The 14976-nt window shown below is 39.9% G+C and overlaps 1 protein-coding gene and 1 long non-coding RNA gene across 5 annotated transcripts in view; one reads left to right on the forward strand and one right to left on the reverse strand.

Moving 5' to 3' along the window:
- Positions 1 to 14976, reverse strand: part of LOC311633828 — an 87888-nt gene that overhangs the window by 62618 nt on the left and 10294 nt on the right. The window lies entirely within an intron of this gene.
- Positions 1 to 14976, forward strand: part of SIN3A (SIN3 transcription regulator family member A) — an 88342-nt gene that overhangs the window by 14958 nt on the left and 58408 nt on the right. Inside the window, exon 1 of one of the 4 annotated variants that reach the window (XM_084905609.1) lies at positions 2673 to 2874. The exons of the other annotated variants lie outside the window; for them this stretch is intronic. The gene's annotated coding sequence lies outside the window, so the exon portion shown is untranslated. Of the gene's footprint in view, positions 1 to 2672; positions 2875 to 14976 lie in introns of those variants that run through there. 4 annotated transcript variants of the gene reach the window in all.

Here is a 14976-nt window from a genome sequence, read left to right on the forward strand (position 1 = left end):
CAAGGTGAATGTCCTCAGCCACCTTGGTAAAAATTTTCACACCGAAGTATTACATAATCCCACCAAAGCTCACAAAAGGTATATGCCAGTAAGTTCCCATTATATTAGATTGAGGTTTCTCAACCTTGGCACTATTAATACTTCGGGCTGAATAATTCTTTGTAGGGAGCTGTCCTCTGAATTGTAGGATGTTGGCAACATCCCTGGTTAAGGACCATCTCATTAGAAGGATATAAAACTGAGTTCAGGGCAGGCCTGGGTATTAGATCTTGTGGTGTTTTAAGAAGAATGGGTTACTTTTGTTGTAGTATGGGAAATGTAAATATATTGCCCTTTTTTTATTTATTCTGGAATACTTCTCATATTCTAGCAGAGTTAAATCCAGAAGTGAAGTTTTAGATAGGTTTTGAAGTAGACTTCGATGGGTTGATGTAATTACATTCACTTAATGCTTTGATAAAATTTCCTTAGCTTTTAAAAAGAAACTTTTCTTCCTCCCCCCCCCCCCCCCCAAGCGTGTTTATTGAAGAAAACAGATCAGGACACATTTTATGCGATTTTATGTGATGCTGATCACCAATAAGAGAATAATTTCAGAGGAATTTTTTATTATATAAATAAAGGAACTCAAAAATACATCTAATTCATGTTAATTTCCGTACAAAATTAAGAGGCATTAAAGGATCAACTGTTGTCTCCATTTAAGCCAGTTTATGAAATTTAATCTAAATGAGAAGATGAGATTATTTTTTAAAATTTTTACATATTTATTGTTGAAAGTATTACATGTGTCCTCTTTGCTCTCCATTGAACCTCTCCATCCATCCCCCACCACCACGACCCCACCCCCGCTCTCACCAGCCCATTGTGTCCCTGGGTTATGCCTATATGGGTACAGGGCCTTTGGTTGATTACCTCCCACCCACCTTCACTTGGAGATCCGTGCTTCCTTGCCTCTGGATCCACTCCGTTCATCAGTTTATTTTGTTATTTAGATTCCACATATGAGTGAGATCATGTGATACTTGTTTTTCTCTGGCTGATTTGTTTCACTTAGCGTGATACTCTCCAGTTCTCTCCATGCTGTCTCAAAGATTAAGAGATTCAAAGATTAAGAGATTCTTTTTTTTTTTTTTAATATATTTTATTGATTTTATACAGAGAGGAAGGGAGAGAGATAGAGAGTTAGAAACATCTATGATGAGAGAGAGTCATCGATCAGCTGCCTCTTGCACACCCCCTACTGGGGATATGCCCGCAACCAAGGTACATGCCCTTGACCGGAATCGAACCCGGGACCTTTCGGTCCCCAAGCCGACGCTCTATTCATTGAGCCAAACCGGTTTCGGCAAGAGATTCTTCTTTTTTACTACTTCATAGTATTCCATGGTGTAAATGTCCCACAGCTTTTTATCCACTCATCTACTTTTGGGCACTTGGGCTGTTTTCAGATCTTAGCTGTTATAAATTGTGCTGCTATGAACATAGTGGTACATACATTCTTTTTGATTGGTGTTTTGGGTTTCTTAGGATATAGTCCTAGAAGTGAGATCACTGGGTCAAATGGCAGTACCATGTTTAATTTTTTTGAGGAAGCCATACTGTTTCACATAATGGCTGCATCAGTATTGTCACCAGTAGTGTACTTGCCAGCTTGTCATTTGTTGATTTGTTGATGGTAGCCATTCTGACAAGTGTGAGGTGATACCTCATTGTCGTATTAATTTGCATCTCTCTGATGTTCAGTCACTTGGAGCATTTTTTTTTTCTTCCATGTTTCTTGGCGAGAAAAAATAAGATTCTTTAAAGTTGGATTTTTCCATTTGGATTTTAAGGATCATGGGAAAAACACTTTATTGTGGTTAAAGACATTGTAGGTTGTAGAACTAGAAAATCAGTTTTTATTTTTCTTATTCTGAAAAATTTAGCTTTTACCTCTTTCCTTCTAAGATTTGACTGATATCTGTCACATTTGCTTCCAAGTTCAACCCCATTCCAGATGTCTCCTCTGCAGTGTTAAGAATTACCCTTCTCTGCTTGCTTTACTTGGGCATTGTGATTCTTTTGCATGATGACTTTGAAACTGTTCCCACTTTATATGGTAGGGTGATATATTATCACACTTGGCCAGGTGATATTTTTAGTGTTCTGCTGACATTGTTGTTCACATAAATCTTTTTCACTAGTGTCTATCCCTCAAAATCACTCAAAGGGTTTTTGGTTTTTTTGTTTTTTTTAAATTGTCTTCATAGATGAGCTCTGATAACTGTGTAAGCTCCTAATCTGAAACAATTGGAGACCACAGTGGCACATGAAAATCATTTCAGCTGACATTCGAATACTTTACAATCTGGAATTACACTGTACCTCTCTGTAAACAGGATAGCAAACAGAATACTATAGTCTGTCCAATATTTTTACTCCAGATTGATTATGTATTCTAAGGAGAGTTTAGCCTCTTGCTCCTTTATTATTTAATTTTTAAATATTTAGTGTTGAAAGAATTACATGTGTCCTCTTTTTCTCCCCCCATCTACCCCTGTCCCCGCCCCAGGCCTTCACCACCCTGTTATCTGTGTCCATGGTGTGTGTGTGTGTATGGCTAATATGCTAAGTGTCCAACCGTTCAACCAGTCACTATGACGCGCACTGACCACCAGGGGGCAGACGCTCAACGCAGGAGCTACTGTGATGCATACTGGCCATTTACAGAGAAACGGCACCACAGACTTGGCGCCCACAAAGCAACACTTAGCTTTCCACAAGTGGGACACAGGCCCCAACACCCCTCAAATCGCAGCTGATGTTGTCAAGACCCCATGGTGCAAAATGTGGCCCATAGCCCAGCTCGGAAACAATGGCCGTGGGCTCCAGGTAATGGTATCACATAGCAATGCCCGGCTTCCTCTTCCTAGTGTCTAGCCTCCTTGCAGTTTCTTTAGTCCAGGAACACAACTTGCTTTATATTATAGCCAGGTAGAAACATTTTACACTTTAACCAAATGTCTGTGAAGCATTTTCCCCATGCCTCATCTCATTTGATCCTAAGAAGTCCTGAAATAGGTAGATAGGAGACTCAGTGGAATCATATTTTCTTTTCATTAGCCTGCAAACGGAAATTTAGAAAGCTTAGAAATTGACCTGACTGAAAAGAAGTAAGAAACGATGGACCTTGAAAATGACTTCAGGTTTTCTCACTGCACAGAATATAGTCAAACACTGCTGCAGTCAAATATTTTATCCTTTGTTCTCCTTGCATGATCTACAAAAATAATCTGCTTCTTGTTGATATTTACTCTTGTGTTGCTGACAATTAACCTGAAAGAGCAGTTGGGGTGCTTCACTGGGCTGGAAACAGTTTAGCTAAATCAGAAAGCAGGTCTAATTAAGCAAGCTTATTCTATATATATAAAAGGCTAAGTTCACACATATAAAGCTCTCACTGGCGCCATCGCATGCGTGTGTTTCTGTCATTGTCAATTGTGAATTTGGTTGACACTTCTATTACTCAGAAAGGGTGAATAACAATATTAAAATATTTCTTCTATGCCGAAACTGGTTTGGCTCAATGGATAGAGCGTCGGCTTGGGGACCGAAAGGTCCCGGGTTCGATTCCGGTCAAGGGCATGTACCTTGGTTGCGGGCATATCCCCAGTAGGGGGTGTGCAAGAGGCAGCTGATCGATGACTCTCTCTCATCATAGATGTTTCTAACTCTCTATCTCTCTCCCTTCCTCTCTGTACAAAAGCAATAAAAATATATTTAAAAAAAAAATATTTCTTCTATTTAATTTCCTTTCAATGTGCATGGATTTGTGCACTGGGCCACTAGTGTGTATGTGTGTGCGTAAATATATAAATATACACACACACACACACACACACACACACACGTGCTTTGGTTGATCATTTCCCACCCACCCACCCTACCCCACCTTCCCTCTGAGGTTCCACAGTCTGTTCTATGCTGTGCCTCTGGATCTGTTTTGTTCATCAGTTTATTTTGTTCATTAGTTTTTGCATATGAATGAAATCATGTGGTACTTGTCTTTCTCTGACTGGCTTATTTCACTTGGTATAATACTACCCATGCTGTTTCAAATGGTAAGAGATCCTTCTTTTTTACTGCTGCATAGTATTCCATGGTATAATTGTACAACATCTTTTTTATCCACTCATCTGCTGGTGGCACTTGGCCCTGTCTCCAGATCTTAGCTATAGTAAATTATGCCGTTATGAACATATGTGTGCATACATTCTTTCTGATTGGTGTTTCGGATTTCTTAGGATATATTACTAGAAATCTATCCCTATTTCAGCACACACATATATACGCATGCAATAAAATGAAAGCAGTTTATAAGCTTTCTATTGATTTTGTTGTATTATCTCAGTATGCCCAAAGTGATTATTCTTTGGAAGATAGAAGGCAAAATGTCTATAGATAACATAGCTTAGAGTAAGCAGTATTATTTTGACCACACGAATTTAAAAGACCCTTTTGAATAGTCTCTTCCTCCTTTAGCCAGCTCTGTGACCTTAATTTCTTTTAAGTGTTAGTTTTCCTCTAAGGTTCTGGGTGTGCCTCATCCAACAGGACTGTTTTGAGGAGCAAATCAACTGATTTGAGTCATGTCAGCATTGTTGTGTTGGGGCAGTAAGTCTGTCCTGTTCAGTGCTAAAGCCCCGACACCAAGCACAGGGCCTGCATGTGTAGACACTGGAATTATACAGAGTAGGGCAAAAAATAGGTTTACAATTGTTTATATAGAAAATAATACAATAATTAATAAATAATATAAGAATAAGAATTAACTTCGAGTTTTGTGTATTCACACTGTAAACCTACTACCCTGTATGAGAGATAGATGAATTAGCAAAGATCGTAAATAACTATCATATATGTCTATTATTACTGTAATATTTTAATTTCATCCTCTATACCACATGCCCAAATTCATCTCTAACTTTCAAGATATAACTTAATATTCACCTTCTTTGTATAGTGTTTCCAAATGTACACATTGCCACTCCTTTCCAAATTTATAGTACTTATTTGTATCATGCATAAACTGATTTGTATTGTTAGCTTTCTTGCCATTATTTAAAGAAAAATTTCAAATACACAGCAAATTGATAGATTTTATAGTAGACACCCATATATGCTACCACCTAGATTTTACCATACCATTTTTACAGTATTTGCTTTATCATATATCCATATATCCATCCCTCTATCTATTAATTTAAACTAACTTATTGATGTCATTGAAAGTAAATTTCATGCATTATTGTATCCTTCACCTGAATATCTGAGCATGCATATCTTTATGTAGAGTTCATTATTTAGAGCCTTTTCCTTTTGATGCAATATTCACATACAATGAAATACACAGTTCTTAAAGAGTACATTGCGTTGTGTTCAGATCACAATGTATATATTCTGTAGTTTGTTCTTTTTTACTAATAGTATGTGTTAGAGTGCTTTCCTTGTAGAAGAACCCAAATCTTCCTAATATTGTTTTCCTAATATGGATGTATCAACTTTATTTAGCTACTAGAGGCCCAGGGTACTGGTAGAGTCCCTAGGGGCCTCCCTCCTGCCCCCTGGTTGAACTCTTGGACATTCCCTGTTGAGGGGACAATTTGCATACTTTGCTTTTATTATATAGGAGGATTGATAGACATTTACGTTTTTTTATACTTTACTATAATAAATATTGGGTCGGCAACTAAGTAATTGCGGATTTTAAAAAAAATCAGACAATTTTTTCATGGAACTAAATAACTTTATTCTGTAATGTATTGCCCATTTTGATCAATGACCTTTTGCCATCTTTCAGGCAGCATCATAATCCCACGTTCAAAAAACTTCTGGTTTTTATTAGCAAAAAACTGAATCAGGTACGATTTGACATCATCATCATTATTGAAATTTTTACCATTCAAGGAGTTTTGTAAAGATCGAAACAAAAAGTAATCAGATGGTGCAAGGTCAGGACTATATGGTGGATGTGGCAAAACATCCCAACCAAGCTCCATTAATTTTTGCCGAGTGACCAAAGATGTGTGTGGCCTTGCATTGTCATGATGGAATACAACACCTTTCGATTTGTCAATTCGGGCCGCTTTTCTTCAACTGCATTGTTTAATTTCGTTAGTTGTTCAATGTAGACATCAGAATTGATCGTTCGGTTGGGTGGTAAGAGTTCAAAGTAGACAATTCCTTTGTAATCCCACCAAACTGATAACAAAACCTTCTTTTGATGAATATCAGCTTTTGATGTTGTTTGAGTTGGTTCACCTGGCCTGCTCCACGATCTTTTCCGCTTGATATTGTTGTAAACAACCCATTTTTCATCGCCAGTTATCAGTCGTTTTAAAAATGGATCATTTTCATTACGTTTCTTTAGCAAATCGCAGCTGCTAATGCGTTGCGTTAACTGTGATTCTTTCAGTTCGTGAGGAACCCATGTATCGAGTTTTTGAACATAGCCAAGTTGTTTTAAGTGATTTTCAATGCATGTATGTGATACATGAAGCTTCTCTGCAATCTCACGTGTTGTACTGTGACAGTCCGAATTGATTATTGCTTTGATTAGGGCGTCATCAACTTCAACTGGACGACCAGAGCGTCTTTCATCTTTGAGTGAAAAATCACCAGAACGAAATTTGGCAAACCAATTTTGACACTGCCGTTCTTTTAAGGCTTTGTCACCATAAACAGCACATAACTTTTTATGAGCTTGCGATGCGTTTTCCCTTTGCGGAAATAAAAAAGCAAAATATGACGAAAATGTTCCTTTTGATTTTCCATTTTTCAACGAACGCCAAACGAAAACTACAAAACAGATCAAAAAACTTTTTTTACTGATTAACAGCTGAATAGCCAACTATCAATAACAAAATGTGTTTTACATTTGTACTACGTCTGCAAACCTAAAAATTCAACTGAAGCCATATATGTGTGAAACCCGCAATTACTTAGCTGCCGACCCAATATACTTGACATATGTGTAGGATAGAGACCTAGAAGTTGTATGGCTGGGCTAAAGGTTTGTACATTTTAAATTTAATTTATAAAATTTAATATATACCTGCAAGCCAACAATCAAATTGTACCAATTAAAACTTCAGCAAATACCTACACACTCACCCACACTGAACATCATCATTCTCTCTAGCCAGTTCCTCTGGGGTATTATTTATATTTCTTTGATTACTAGTGAGGCTGTCTAGTGTATTTGCAACTAGTTTTTAAGCTTTTATAGGGCAAGGGCCAAGATCATCTACCACCTTCACATCTCCTCACTGAATATTTGCTAATTGAATGAATGAATGCTGCCAAAGCATTCCTGCTTATTGGGTTGAGGCTGAAGAAGGTTGAATGAACTAAGTGTGTGAGAGGTTAAAGAAAGCTAAAGTTGCCCTAACCGGTTTGGCTCAGTGGATAGAGCATTGGCCTGCAGACTGAAGGGTCCCAGATTCAATTCTGGTCAAGGGCATGTAGCTTGGTTATGGGCACATCCCCTGTAGGGAGTGTGCAGGAGACAGTTGATCGATGTTTCTAACTCTCTATCCCTCTTCCTTCCTCTCTGTAAAAAAATCAATAAAATAAATTAAAAGAAAAAAAAAAGCTAAAGTTGCTTTGAGCATGTGTGCCTTAACTAAGTGAAAGGGGACTCTTCGTTTTATTTTTCTCTTATAGGTGGGTTAAGAATCCAGGCTCTGATGTAGATTTCATGGATTCCTATCTTAGCTTTGCCTGTTAGCTGTGCAACCTTGGGCAATTCACTTAATCATTGTATTTCAGTTTCCTCATTTACAAACTAGAGAATAACAGAACCTTGGAATGGGATTAAACTAATATTTGGAAATTGTGTTGAATAGTGCTTGGCATTCTATATGCTAACTATTGTTGACTATTATGTTACAGTGTTTGAGTGTCTGATGTGTTAGTATTTTGGGGAATGCAGACAAATTTGAAAAGGATGGATGCTTCCTTGAAGAAGCTTATAGACTTGAGGCTTATTTAGGTAATGGGAGTACACTTGACAGGACTGGACCATAGCGTGGGGACTAGAAAGAGATAATAAGTAAGTTAAATTACCCACCTCAATCCCTCTCTCCCCCAGTCAGTAAGGAAGAATTTTATAGACAAAAGTAAAGAATTTCTATTGTTAAGTGATGCGAAGCCAGTGATGAGTTTGCAATTGGATTGGACTTGCATTTGGGGTTGACCAATTTATTGAAAACAGCCTAGAGAGTAGACTATACTGCAGAGAGGCTGGAAGGTGTTGGCAACAATTGAGGTAAAGGATGATGAGAGCCTGAAATCAAGGAGTGGCTGTATTTTTAAAAAAAATAAATCTTTATTGTTTATATTATTACAAATGTTACTCATTTTTTCCCCCCTCCATTGCTCCCCTCCACCAGGTTCCCACCTCACCCTCTGCCCTTTCCCGACCCCGCATTGTCCTCATCCATAGGTGCACAGTTTATGTTCAGGCTCTTACTGCACCCCCGCTCCCCTTTTCTGGGAGAATCGTCAGTTCACTCCCCTTACATACCTCTGATTCTATTATATTCACCAGTTAATATTGTTCATCAGATTTTTTTTTTAAATTCCCTTGGTTTTTAGATTCACTTGTTGATAATTTCGTATTTGTTGTTCATAATTTTTATCTTTATTTTCTTTTTCTTCCGAAAGAACCCCCTTCAGCAATTCATATAATTCTGGTTTGGCGGTGATGAACTCCTTTAGCTTTTTTTTTTTTAGTGAAGCTCTTTATCTGGCCTTCGATTCTGGGTGATAGCTTTGCTGGGTAGAGTATTTTTGGCTGTAGGTTCTTGCTATTCATCACCTTGAATATTTCTTGCCATTGCCATCTGACCTGCATGGTTTCTGTTGAGAAATCAGTTGACAATCGTATGGGTGCTTCTTTATAGGTAACTACCTGCTTTGCTCTTGCTGCTTTTAATATTTTCTCTTTGCCTTTTGCTCTTGGGATTTTAATTATGATGTGTCTTGGTGTGGTCCTCTTTGGAGTCCTTTTGTTTGGGGTTCTGTGCGCTTTCTGGACTTGTAGGTCTAATTCTTTCACCAGGTGGGGGAAGTTTTCTGTCACTATTTCTTTCAGTATGTTTTCGATATCTTGCTCTCTCTCTTCTGGGACCCCCATAATTCTGATGTTGGTTCGCTTGAAGTTGTCCCAGAGGTTTCTTACATTATCTTCAACTTTCTGAATTCTCTTGTCTTCTTGCTTCTGCGGAGGAGTGTCTTCTTGCTCTTTATGTTCCAAATCTTTGACTTGATTCTTGTGATCTTCCATTCTGTTTTTAGGACTCTATATAATACTTTTTATTTCAGACAATATATTCTTTATTTCTTGTTGATCCCTTATTATTTATTATTGATCCCTTATTATTTCTAGTTGATCCCTTTTCATATCCTCATAGGTCTCGTTTATTTTATTGGCCTTTTCTAGGAAATTCTTTAAAAAACTTATAAGCGTGGTTTTGAACTCTATATCCAGTCGCTTTTTGTTCTCCATTTCTTTCATTTGTGATCTGTTTCCTTGTATCGGCATTTTCTCACCTTCCCTGAGTTGGTAGCCTTAAAAGTCTCTTTGTTCAGCTTGGATGGGGTGGAGTTTCAGGGTGGAGCCTACAGCCTTGGCTTCCTGTGAGCCCCGCCCTATGAGGCTCCTGAGCCTCAGTGTTCCTCAGGGTCCTTCGGTACTGGCTGCAAGCACCTCTGAGAGAAGGGTGCCCTCGATTTTCGCCTGCTACCAAACAGTCTAGGCTCTCCCCCAATGAGCCTGGAACTGGGGTTCAGTTCAGTTGGAAGTGGGGTTCAGAGCAGTCTGGAGCTTTTGTCTCCTTCCTGCTAGGGCAGTCCAGCAGCACAGTCAACTGTCCGTTCTTCGCGCAATGTGCGTGCCTCCAGGACTTCCTTTCGCTACTCCCCTGGGTTTCCGCCTTACAGCCCAGGCTCCCTCTGTATGAGCCTGGGTCCCCAGGGTCTGGCTTAGAACTGGCCTAGAGTCAACAGTCCGTCCTCTGCGCATAATGTGCACGACTCTGGGACTTCCTTTCGCTGTTCTCCTGAGGTTCCGCCTTACAGCCCAGGCTCCCTTCTTATGTCTGGGTCCCCAGGGTCTCACCCAGCACTGGGGTTCAGTGCTGTCGGATCTGGGGTTCAGCACAGTCCAGAGCTTTTATCTCCTTCCTGCTCGGGAACGCCAGCCAGGCACTCAGCTTCCCCCTCCTCTCCGGCTCTGTCCTCTCTGCGTGCGCAACGTGTCTCCGTACCTTAGGCTTTTACAGCTCCTCTGATTTTCCTTCTGGTTTTCTTTTTCCTTCTCATTGTAGAATTTCCAGTCAGTCGACTTTCCTGTCGTTCTGGGTAATGTCCATTTTGTATTTTAGTTGTATTTTATTGAAATTGTTGTGTGAGGCTGCAGTTAGGTGTTTACCTATGCCGCCATCTTGGATTCTCCAAGGAGTGGCTGTATTATTTAAAAAAAAAAAAAAAAGAAAAGCCAATTTATTTGAGAACTGTTCAGGAAATAGAATTAAGAGTAGTGATTATTAAAGGAGTAAAGTATAGTTCAGAGTAAGTACAGATCCTGGCAGCCTGTTCATTGTCATGGAGATGGTCTGGATGGCAAAACACTTTAGAGGTAAATGAAATTAAAATACTTTATAAAAATCACAATCATTCTATAAAAGAAATGACATATTTTAATAACAAAAGGATAGGGTATGATTTCAGAATAAAACATTTTATTTTATTGTGTTTTTTTTAGAGAGAGAGAGGAAGGGAGAGAGAAAGAGAAACATTTCCTCGTTGCCTCCCATACACTCCCAGACCTGGATCCAACTTGAAATCTGAGTATGTGTCCTGACCAGGAATCGAAACAGCAACCCTTGAATGCATGGGATGACGCTTAGCCAACTGAGCCACTCTGGCCAGGGCTCTATCCACTGAGCCAAACCGGTTTTGGCCTTTCTTTAATTATTATTAAAAATCTTTATTTTTCAGTATTATATATGTCTCCTTTATTTCCCCATTGACCTCTTTTAGCCCCCCCGCCTTCCCCTACCCCAGTCCATCACCTGTTAGCCTGTTATCTGTGTCCATGGTTATGCCTATATGCGTACAAGTTCTTTGATTGGTCTTTTCCCACCCAACGTCACCTTACCTCAGAGATTCCACGGTCTGTTCCATGCTTCTGTGTCTCAGGATCTGTCTTGCCATTCAGTTTATTTTGCTCATTAGATTCCACATTTGAGTGAGATCCTGTGATACTTGTCTTTCTCTGACTGGCTTATTTCACTTAGCATGATACTATCCAGATCCCTACACACTGTTTCAAAGGATAAGAAATCCTTTTTTTTTTTTTACTTCTGTATAGTATTCCATGGTATAAATGTACCACCGCTTTTTTATCCACTCATTTGCTGATGGGCACTTGGGCTGTTTGCAGATCTTAGCTGTTGTAAATTGTGCTTCCGTGAACATAGGGGTGCATACATTCTTTCTCATTGGTGTTTTAGGTCTCTCAGGATATATTCCTAGAAGTAGGATTACTGGGACAAATGGTAGTTCCATATTTAATTTTTGAGGAAACTCCATACTGTTTCCCATAATGGCTACATCAGTGTACATTCCCACTAGCAGTATACTAGGGTAGAATCCAGGTCTTGACAGATACACTCTAGTCTTTTTTTCCATAGTCCTGTGCTATGCTCTTCTGATCTAAATTCGGCTTTCCATTTATGAAGAGTTGACTTGGCTTTTGATTAAAAATATTAATTTCAGGTGAGTTTAAGCATCTAGGTTTCAAATCAACAGAACCCAAGACTAAACTATGGTCTAGTTAGCGGTCACCAACCCATGGTCCACAGACCATTGGTGGTCCGTGAGGTTAGAAAGGTTGGCGACGACTGGTTTAAGGAAACCTTTGGAGCAGCGGTCGCCAATTGGTGGTCTGCGGACCACTGGTGGTTCGTGAGGTCCAAAAGGTTGGTGACCACTGGTCTAGGTCATCTATGTACATAGAAGTAACAGCCAAAAGGTCTTGAAGACTTTTTTCTCTGTCCATTTAGTAGACCTGCTTCCTCATTCCAAAATAGGTTGAGATTGAATGTTCATAGTCAATTGACTGGTGGCTCATAAGTATCAATAGCATGGGCAAGTCTGTATTTCCAATCGCTTAAGACATTTACTTTCCTTCAGCATGTCAGCATTGTTTTCAACTCTAAGTTAATTGAATTCAATTATCATACATAAGTTTTGAAGACTTAGTCCTTTGATCTAAAGTTAAGAGTCAACAGAAAGAGGTTATTTGTGGTTTGAGATTTACCGAAAGATAATATTAAATGGCCAGCCTGCAGCCCTAGCAGTTTGGTTCATGGTTAGAGTGTTGCAAATGAGACAGTTGTGCTACTGTGTCAGGGCTAACTTAGGTTGTGAGGTGTCAGAAAAACCAGACCCTATTTTAAGGCTGAGGGTTAGAGTGACAGGCAGGTTGAAGATATTAGTGAGGACAGAGAAGATATAAAGTGACCCTGGGGAGGCTTTGTGAGGACTGCTGCACCCTCATGGCTTTCATGCTTCCAAGGAATGAAGAAAAGAGGGAAGGGTGATTTATAAAATTAGGTAGAGGCTTTTTTTTTTTTCTTTTCTAATTACAAAAAGAGCCTTTCTTCAGATGGAGGTGGTGGTTTGTGAGCTCTACAATTACTGTGCTGTGTTTTTGTTTTGTTTTTTAATACATGTTACTGGTTTTTACAGAGAGGATCGGAGAGGGATAGAGAGTTAGAAACATTGAAAGAGAGAAACATGAGCTGCCTCCTGCACACCCTCTACTGAGGATGGAGCCCACAACCAAGGTACATGCCCTTGACTGGAATCGAACCTGGGACCCTTAAGTCTGTGGGCCATCTCTCTATCCTAGGGGTGTCGAACTCAATCAGAGAAGGGGCCAAAATCTAAAATCCAGCCTAAATTGCGGGCCGAATGGTTTACTGAACAGTCATAAACTGACAATGTCATAAACTGACAGCGGAGTGCAGTGATGACAGCGCGGTGCGGGCCACATTGCAAGGCCTGGCGGGCTGGATTTGGCCCGCGGGCCTTGTTTGACACATGTGCTCTATCCACTGAGCCAAACCAGTTAGGGCTGGAGCATTCTTTTTTTTTTCTTTTCTTTTAAAAAAAATATATTTTATTGGTTTTTTACAGAGAGGAAGGGAGAGAGAGAGTTAGAAACATCGATGAGCCGGGACCGGTTTGGCTCAGTGGATAGAGCAACGGCCTGCGGACTGAAAGGTCCTGGGTTCGATTCCGGTCAAGGCATGTACCTTGGTTGGGGGCACATCCCCTGTGGGGGGTGTGCAAGAGGCGGCTGGTTGGTGTTTCTCTCTCATCAACGTTTCTAACTCTCTGTCCCTCTTAATTCCTCTCCATGTAAAATCAATAAAATATATTAAAAAAAAAAAAAAAAGAAACATCGATGAGAGTCATTGATCAGCTGCCTTTTGCACACCCCCCATGGGGAATGTGCCCGCAACCAACGTACATGCCCTTGACCGGAATCAAACCCAGGACCCTTCAGTCCGCAGACCGACGCTCTACCACTGAGCCAAACTGGTTTCGGCCATTGGTTGATTCTTGTGTGTGCCCTGACCAGAGATTGAACCTGCAACCTTGGCATATTAGGGTATACTCTAACCAACTGAGTTACCCAGTCAGACTTGTAGTATTCTTATTGATATGCTTGTGTTAGTGATACTGTGTTAGAATAGTTCTGAAAAGACTCAACCAGATTCCTAGCCAGTGTTACTAAACTTTAGTGTCCTGCAAGAAAGTATCCTCCCACAGAGGGATTATTAAATTAAGCTAGAATGAATATTGATGAAAAAAATAAAGAAAGCCGAGACCGGTTTGGCTCAATGGATAGAGCGTCGGCTTGGGGACGGGAGGGTCCCGGGTTCGATTCCGGTCAAGGGCATGTACCTTGGTTGCGGGCATATCCCCAGTAGGGGGTATGCAAGAGGCAGCTGATCGATGACTCTCTCTCATCGATGTTTCTAACTCTCTATCTCTCTCCCTTCCTCTCTGTACAAAATCAATAAAATATATTTAAAAAAAAAAAAAAAGAAAAAAGAAAAAAATAAAGAAAAAAAATAAGGGATTCTGGGACCTCCCTTAGTGTTCAAGAATGTTAGAGTCAGCATGGCCAGTGTGGGTCAGTGGTTGAGCATCAACCTATGAACTAGGACTATGTTTCCCAAACTTTTGACATATGTGTACCCCTTTTATAATTTTCGTAACACTGAGTACCCCTCGTCAAAAAAAATATTAGGCGCAGCTAGGCACGGTGCAGTGCATATCCCCACCAACTCTTCCCATACCCCTGGAGGTACGCATACCACACTTTGGGAAACACTGAACTAGGAGGTCACTAGTTTGATTCCCCGTCAAGACATATGCCTAGGTTTGGAGCTTGATTCCCAGAAGGGGGCATGCAGGAGGCAGCCGATGGATGATTGCATCATTGATGTTTCCATCTCTCCCTCTTTGAAGTCAATAAAAATATGTTTTAAAATATATATAGATTGATAGATTTAAAAAAGAATGTTAGGCCAAAACCGGTTTGGCTCAGTGGATAGAGCGTCAGCCTGTGGACTGAAAGGTCCCAGGTTCGATTTCGGTCAAGGGCATGTACCTTGGTTGCACGCACATCCCCAGTAGGGGGTGTGCAGGAGGCAGCTGATTGATTTTTCTTTCATTGATGTTTTTCACTCTATCTCTTCCTTCCTCTCTGTAAAATGTTAATAAAAATATTTTAAAATAAATAAATAAAAATAAAAAAGAATGTTAGAATCAGAGAAACCTTAGGAATTACCTATTTCAACCTTCTTATTTGATAGCTGGAGAAACAAACTCACATGAAATGAGAAACTT

The sequence above is a fragment of the Pipistrellus hanaki genome (genome assembly GCF_964339955.1).
Source record: "Pipistrellus hanaki genome assembly, chromosome: 1".
NCBI classification, from domain to species: Eukaryota; Metazoa; Chordata; class Mammalia; order Chiroptera; family Vespertilionidae; genus Pipistrellus; species Pipistrellus hanaki.